Below are 8,062 nucleotides of genomic sequence, written 5' to 3' on the forward strand. Positions count from 1 at the left end.
TAGTGATTGGGTTCAGCATGAGGCTTTTAAGTTGGTTTGTGACATGTTAGTATTGAAGAAGACAGAGGATGAGGACAATCACCAAGGAAAGGTTGGATACTTCTTTTTTCCTGAGCTAAATAGACAAATGGTCTGACTAAATCTAAAGCAGTTTTCTTTGTCTCTATGGCAGGCATAGGCAAACTTGGCCCTCCAGATGTTTTGAGACTACAACTCCCATTATCCCTAGCTAACAGGACTAGTGGTCAGGGATGATGGGAGTTGTAGTCCCAAAACATCTGGAGGGCCGAGTTTGCCTATGCCTGCCCTATGGTATTAAACCCAGGATGTTCTGCATGCAAAACATGTGCTTTATTACAGTGGTACCTCGGTTTACAAACACAATTGGTTCAGGAAGTCTGTACTTAACCTTAAGCGTACTTAACCTGAAGCGAACTTTCCCATTGAAAGTAATGGAAAGTGGATTAATCCGTTTCAGACGGTCCGTGGACTACTTAAACCGAAGAGTACTTAACCTGAAGCAAACTTTCCCATTGAAAGTAATGGAAAGTGGATTAATCTGTTCCAGACGGGTCTGCGGAGTACTCAACCTGAAGCGTACTTAACCCGAGGTATGAGTGTAATTGGTTCTGGAAGTCCATACTTAACCTGAAGTGTACTTAACCTGAAGTGAACTTTCCCATTGAAAGTAATGGAAAGTGGATTAATCCATTCCAGACAGGTCCGCAGAGTACTTAAACTGAAAATACTCAAACCGAGGCATACTTAAACCGAGGTATGACTGTACTGAGCTTTGGCCATATTCTCTTCTATGACTCTATGTATTAAGACTGCCTACTGATGCCTTCCTGCGCAAAACATCAGCCTCTGAAGGTGGGACAGAGGACCTTTTCGGTGGCTGCACTTACACTTTGGCACTCTATAAAGGCCTTCCTTGCTTTAGACAGGCATTTGGCCTGGCCTGCTGTTAATTTTAGCTCCCTCTGGCACACGAATCCTTGGTTTTAAGCTATTTCACCAGCTGTCTTTTGTCATCTCCTTTTGCTATTATTGCTTAGATGTCCTTTATTGTCTTTTTATTGTTTCTTGTGAGCCACCATGGACATTTTATGGGGAAGACAGGATATAAATATTTTTAAATAGGCTGGAACAGGGGTAGCCAATGTGGTGCCCTCCAGAAATTGTTGGGCAACAACTCCCATCAGCTGCAAACAGCATAGCCAATGGTCAGCGTTGATGGGATTTGCAGTCCAACAACAACTGGAAGGCACCATGTTGGGTATTCCTAGGTGAAAAGATGATGGTCCGTTGGGAGCAAGTCTTGCTCCAGTGCAAAGGAGCATGATGAATTCTGCTTAAAGCAATCTGGAGTCAATTCCTGATTGTTCCTATGAAGCCCCACCCTTACCTACCTCACACTTGACATCATGTATGCTATTGGGTATAGGGCATATGGGCATGTGCTCCCCCCCCAATGGCCTCATAAGCCATGTTTGACCTGTGGGTCAGAGGTTCCCCACCCCTGGTGTAAGGAATACACTCTACCATAGTCCTCCCTGCGTTCATCATGCACTGGCTTCTCAAGTGACGCTTTCTCATGTGATTGATTGTACTAGATATTAATCCGTACAAGCAGAAATCCCACCTCATTTGTCTGCCATTATATCTTGCCAACTACTGAAATCTGATATTGTATGATGTCAAATAAAGATAGGAAATTTTAAGCAGCTATCTGGAGAATAATGGGATGAGGGAAGAAATTTCCTTTTGTTTGCATTTTAATTTGAAACCACCTAATTAGGACTTCTCACAATATGCAAACTGAAACACAGCCACCCTACAAAATTCATATTTCTACAAACTTTGCAATGCAGCTCTCTACTTGAAAAGCGTGCATGAAAGTGCATATATTAGTGAAAAATAACACACAAGATTACATGCCACAATGCATTATATTGGGGAAATTGCTTGCAAAAATGTGTTTATTAATCAAAATTGCATATAGAAATGTGTTTATTAGGAGAAATTCTCACTGAAGTGCTGATGAATTTCCCTGAGGATTAAAAAGGGGAAAAAACAATTGCTGAGGAAATGCAGAGAACTGAATTTAAATTTGAATAAAATGAGATATGGAGAAAACCAAAATGAACAGATTCATCTGTCCCTACTTGGACATTTTTAGAGGAAACAAAATAAAAAAAATTCCTTCTAGCAGCACCTTAAAGACCAACTAAGTTTTTATTTTGGTATGAGCTTTCGTGTGCATGCACACTTCCTCACGAAAGCTCATACCAAAATAAAAACTTAGTTGGTCTTTAAGGTGCTGCTGGAAGGAATTTTTTTATTTTGTTTCGACTACGTCAGACCAACACGGCTACCTACCTGTATTTTTAGAGGAGAATGCTTAGGAGAAAATACTTTTCAGCTGCTCTGTTGAATGTATACACCTGGGCTGCAGTTTAGTTATTGTGCTCCTGTCCTCCTTTGAACAAGAAGAATTTCAGAAGCTGTTTCTCTGCATGACAAGCCCCTGCCCCATTTACAGGAGACACACAGAAAGAGGTTCAGGGTTCCTTGCAAGGGAAAAAGCTCTCCAGCTCCCAGACTAGATGAAGGATAAATTGCCTCTTGCCAGGAGGCTGCAGTGCTGGACGCCTGCGGATTGAAAATTGGTAGCTTTTCTTTGCTATCTCTGATCCCTGGCAATGTCAGGGTTTGCAATGCACTTGAAATAACAGAGCTGCAGGGAGCAGCATTACAGGATGGAACCATTAGTCAGATGGCCCAAGGCTTTGGAATACCCTTAAGAAGAAGAAGAAGAAGTCCCTTTAAATAAGCATCCAGTTTGCAAGCTTCTCTTCACCTCTCCAGGTTTATATTTTAATGTTTTAATGGGACTGTTTTATTGTGCATTTTAATTATGGATGTTTACATTTTCATGTTTGTGCGATTGTTTTTTTAAATAAACTATTTAGAAGCCTTAGAAGCCTTGTTATGGCATTAGGTGGCACGTACACCATACATTTAAACCACCATGATACCGCTTTAAATACACAGTTTACCCCAAAGAATCCTGGGAAGTGTAGTTTGTCAAGGGTGCTGAGAGTTGTAAGGAGACCCCCTATTCCTCTCCCAGAACTCCAATTCCCAGAGTTCCTTGCAAAGATGGATTGATTGTTAAACCCATCTGGGAACTGTAGCTCTGGGAGGGGAATAGGGTGTTTCCTAACAATTCTCAGCACCCATAACAAACAGTCACAGCTCCCAGAGTACTTTGGAGGAAGCTGTGACTGTTTGAAGTGATATCATACTGCTTGAAATGCATGGTGTGAATGTGGTCTAAATTAACTACTACTAAAAGTAGTAGTGATAGCAGGAGCTAAGGAAAATGGGGAAATCTATCAGTTGGCATAAAATAAAGAACAGCATGCACATGCACCACCCCCCACCTAACTTGGTGGAACAGCATTAAATATTACAACCGCTACAGCAAAAAATATATTAAAAAGTTGAGGGAGGGGGGTCGGGAAAAAAAAGAAAAGAAAGAAAATTAGAAAGTCACAACAGCTAACCAAGCCTGTCATTATGCAGTGAGCCAGCTTTTGTGCAGACAAATTAGATGTAATAAACAAAGTCGGGCCTGGGGATTGTGTGGGTGAGGGAGCCTTGCAATTTTCTCATAAAGATGTTGGCACTGAGCTGTCATCCCCTGACGACCTGAAGTGTAAGGGAGACGCCTATCTGGGCGGCTCAGCACATGAGTGCCAGCTCTGGGATTCAAGGAGCCTTCAGGGCAAAGCCTCCCCTAATTCTCTGCAAACTAAGGACTCTCTTATGATCACCACCAATCGCCTCCCGTACTCTCTGCCGTGCGATGACAGCAGTGCGCTTAGGGCAACAGGCCCTTTGCCACCATAGAGGTCCTAGGCAGTGCCTGAACTTGCTGACATCTGGAGCTGATGTTGGGGAGCTCGGGCAGCAAATGGGCAGCAATAAGTTTAAGGGTGAAGAAAGGCTGGGGGCCAGAAGTAGGGATGGAGCATAATAGCTGAGGTGACCCTGCCGTGAGGCAGCAGAGTTCGGACACCATGAAGGTCTACAGCAGGGATGGGGAACTTTTGACCATCCAAACATGGTTGGACACCATCAGCCAGCCTAGCCAATGGTTGGGGCTGATAGTTGAAACTATGAAATTTACTCCCACTGGATGTTGTGATGGCTATCTGACTCCTGCCAGCCGATGGATGATGTGGCCAGGATCCCCCCGGGTGGCGCAGAACGACATCCCCGCCCCCCCGGAGTGGAGTGGGTGGTCACGTGGTCCACTCCAACCCCGCCCCACTGGGAAGTGGAGCGGCTATATCACCCAACAAAATAAAAACCAAAAGCGTGGAAACTGTGGCCCTCCAGATGCTGATCACACAGGGAGAGATTGGTGTGTTAGTTGTGGCGCCTAGTCCTCTAATATGCCACAGCCCTGTTACGCTGTTCTGGGAGAATATAAGAAAGAAACCACAGTATTCCCAAATGTCAGATTCCCACAGAAGCCTTTCTGTTTTTATTTAGTGCTCCAGTAAAACAATCAATATTTTAAAACCACATGAAAAATTCATTTCCTCCTTAGTGTTGCCAGCAGGATTTCTAACAACCGGGTGAAAAACAAGAAACCGCCTGCACCTTGGAGTTAAGACTTCCCAAAGTAGGGAAGATATTTTCTCTCTTAGACTTGGTAGATTCATCATAGAAAGGCTCCAACGTTTTGTGTCCTCTTAGGCAAGAGGCCACCAATGAGCTAGAGAGGGCTGCAGGAACAGAAGGAAGGCCGTAGCTCAGTAGCAGAACATATAATCTGCACGCAGAAGATTGCAAGTTTGACCCCTGGCATCTTCAGCTAGGACTGGGACAGGCCGCTGCCTGAAACCCTAGAGAACTGCTGCCAGTCAGTGTTGAGCAGGGCTGGGGAACTGGATCCAGCCTCCACAGGGGACTTTTGCCATGTCATATGGTACCAGGTGATTCAGCTTGAAAGGAAGGGCCGGGAGTGGATTGCATTCCTATTGCAAGCAGGCAAGGCTTGCCTTTGGCACTGGATTTAAATTCAATGCTGAATAGAAGCCTGGCTGGGATTGGGTCCATGCAGGAGCTCAGACCAGAAGCAGTGTCCAGCAGGATTGAACTTTCAATCCTGCTCTCTGAAGGGGTCTGCTTCACCAGCACACCCCCTCAAGGAACATGCTGGTGAAGCAGCATGCAGTGGGCTCGAAATGTAATTAAAACATGCTTGGGATAAACATCCCCTTATCCAACAGCAAGTTCAATTAGGGTTTAGAAGCCCTGATTAAACATGTGTTTGTGTGTGTTTGTGTGTGTGAAGATGCAGAACCTCCTTCTTCCCCTTCACAACCCACCGCCACCACCTCATTTGTCCCATTTCAAGGTCTATTCCTTATTTTGTGTCTGTTTTAGTCTGGGTTTAGAGACACCACATATATTTCTTCCCCTTTAAAATGACAGGACTGAGTGTACCTTACCCTGCAGGTAGGCTTGTCAGGTGATTATGACGCTGGGGTAGGACAAGGGATGCCAAACACATTAATAAACCTGTCCTGATGGCTGAACAGTTCCTAACATTCCTTCTGTTGAGAATTCCCTCCAGAAAATGATAAAATTGGAGGTCATCTTGGACATAGGACAGCACAGTTTCCTTTCTCTTGAGCTAACTTGTTTAGGAAACTTCATCTGTCTTTGAAACCTTTAAAGCAGGCTGACCTAAATCAGCTTCATAAGAAATTAAAGGACAAATTTATAGAGGCAACATTCTTGTGTACTTAATATATGTCTCTCTCTCTCTCTGTGTGTATATAAGCATGTATGTATGAATAATATATATTCTATATTCTGCACCAAGGTTATCAAAATCAACATCTTCAATGCAAATTTCCACATGCTGATCTCTTTGAACAAATGCATCTTTTCAAAGATTAGGAACTTTTTTGGGGGGCGGGGCAAAATCAGTATGAAATAGAAGAAGGAAAGTGTATGAAAAAGAGGGGAGTACATGGTTGTGGAGGGGAGACACGGAAGAAAATAAAGACAGCTCTCGCTACTCTTCTAGTTCACAAGTAAGACTATGATCTTATCTAGTGTTCATGCCATGTGGAAATTATCTCTCTCAGGAAGGCATATTTTGCCATCATCCAACAAAGATTACCAGTTTAATCTGAAAGACTCCTAGGGTATGTTCCCCAATTAGCATGGCACTCTTGTCCCTAGTTCATGCAGTGACACCTGAGAACACACAAAAGGGTAAACAAGCAAACTGCACTTTCCAGTCAATATTGGTGGACCATCCTGTTAAGTGTAATACATAGACCATTTTTGAGAAATGCTTCTCCCAAAGTACTAAAACAACACATCTGGTTATTCTTTTGTGGGGCAACAATTTTTAAGAAAAATTATAGCCCCAAATGGGGAATTGTTATAAGAATTTTGAGGTGCAAACACAAGCCAAGTTTCATTTGGGAGCTTAGGCATCAGCAACTGCTCAAGCTCAAGCAGAAGGTCTGAAAGAAGCAAGTGTTGGATGCAGGACCTGAGACAGCTCCAAGTGGAGCGCAGGCTGGGTGCTAACACACAAGCAGGGTGACTATATGTTGCTTCAAAGTTGCCTGGAGTTGGCTGAGACTTTGAACAGGCTGCAGTTTGATCTAGACCAGGGCTGTGGAAACTTTGGCTCTTCAGATCTTGTGGGACCACGGTCCCTGTCCCCCCGCACCACATCCAGCATGTCCAATAGTCATAGATGGTGGAAATTGTAGTCCAGCAGCAACTGGAGGGTCAAAGGTTTCCCAAACCTAGCCTGGAAAGCTCAATCCATCACAGGCAGGAAAAGCCTTCTGTATGTTAAAGGGGCCTTGCCCAATAGTGTGGGGCTTTCATTTTCGTTTTTATTTAAAACATTGTTATGCTGTCTTCCACTTAAAAAAGCAACATTCAAGGGTAGTTCACAACAACCTAAAATGCAAATTCATTAAATCAGCACTTTAAAACAACTTTATTTTCATTTGGCACAATTTATATACTGGTTAATTAACCAAAACAAAACACCTCTAAGCAGTTTGCAGCACATACAGGAACATTCAAGGCACTAAACTGAAATATTAGCCATAATACTAGTGAGCCATGAAGAAATGGGTTTTCAGCAAGAATAGGGCATGTTGAATTTTTCCGTTTCAAATTCCAAAAATGAGAGGTGCTAAAAAGTTGTAACATGGCTTGGGAATTCAAAAGATGGTAAAATTACTATAATTTAGTTTTGCCTGGTAAATAAAATGTGTGTAAAATTGCAGTGTGTAGAAATCATTAAAAAGAAATTAATATTATTTACATATTATACATATTTTATATTACCTGACACTTTCAGAAGGCAGAATTTAAATTATTTGGTTTTCTGGGAGCAGTTTATTTGCTGCTTAATCAAACATATACTTACCAAGCTAAATGTTGCCCAGTCACAAAAATAATGGCAGAATTGAATTCCTCATACCCCAAAACATATTTTTAAGAATGCTCTCTGAAGAAATTTGCAAAAAAATTAAGTTTCACCCCCTAAAATGACACACCCTAATGATCTAATCTCTTTGACCTGAAAAGCATCAGACAAATAAAAAAAATCATTTTAATGATGCTGTTTCTTTATTTCTCCCTTTGAACATGTCAGCCTGAAGAACAGTTCTGTGTGACTCACAACCTTGCCTCTGACACTTCAAATGTTAGTTCATTCAAAACCAAGAAGATAATCTAATTCACAATGCACTTCTTGTTTTGTGGCACGTCTCACAGCATAGCTACTTAGGCACCAGGGAAATATAGGCAGCAATAGCTAGCCTGGATTGGTTCCATGCTCTGCCTAGCCAAGTAGCAACAACAGGAACAGCTGCTTCCGAGGAAGATACAATGCAATATGAGAAGATTCCTTCCGTTTGTATCTTGGTATGTACCCGAGCCCTGAGGCTACTCGTATTTCAAGATAATAAAGCTTAGTATAACAGATCCCCAAGTG

This window comes from Zootoca vivipara, chromosome 6 (assembly GCF_963506605.1).
Source record: "Zootoca vivipara chromosome 6, rZooViv1.1, whole genome shotgun sequence".
Classification (NCBI taxonomy): Eukaryota; Metazoa; Chordata; class Lepidosauria; order Squamata; family Lacertidae; genus Zootoca; species Zootoca vivipara.